This window comes from Ipomoea triloba, chromosome 1 (assembly GCF_003576645.1).
Source record: "Ipomoea triloba cultivar NCNSP0323 chromosome 1, ASM357664v1".
NCBI classification, from domain to species: Eukaryota; Viridiplantae; Streptophyta; class Magnoliopsida; order Solanales; family Convolvulaceae; genus Ipomoea; species Ipomoea triloba.
Genome location: NC_044916.1, coordinates 17166135 through 17166748, shown reverse-complemented (window position 1 = coordinate 17166748; position 614 = coordinate 17166135).

Sequence of the window (614 nt, the reverse complement as noted above, 5' to 3'; positions counted from 1 at the left end):
CGTGTTTACCATCATGATCTTGACTGGTCCAGATGTTATAACTTCGGCCATCTCATCATGGAGGGCTGATAGATACGCAAGCATGCGTGTTTTCCAGTCATCGAACCTGCTAAGATCAAAGAGAAGATGTCTCGACAACATGCTATCCATTTTAGAAGAGTTATCTCGTGCTTTGAAAACTTTTAAAGGATTTTTCAAGAAGGATCTCTAGGCAATATAAACAAAGGTTTATATCGATCAGAGAACTTGCTCTGATACCAATTGTTGGTCCCAAGGGGATGGGGTACAAGTCTAGAGGGGGGGGTGAATAGACTTGTATAAGATTTTGCAAATCTTTTCAACCTCTCGTGTGTATTGAACTTAGGATGTTTAGGTTCGATACCTCACGAGGTGAAGACAAAGTTTTATGCGCAGCGGAAATGTTATCCCCTTTTAGTTAGCACGAGTTTGAGTTAGTTCGAGAAGTGCGTTTATATGCAGTGCAATCGAGAGGTTAGCGAGAGATAAAAACAGTAAGTAAATGCAAGAGAGATTTTTAAGTGGTTCGGCCAACCCGCCTACGTCCACTCTTCTTCCAGAAACTCCCTGGAAGGATTGCACTAAAAACTTCCCTT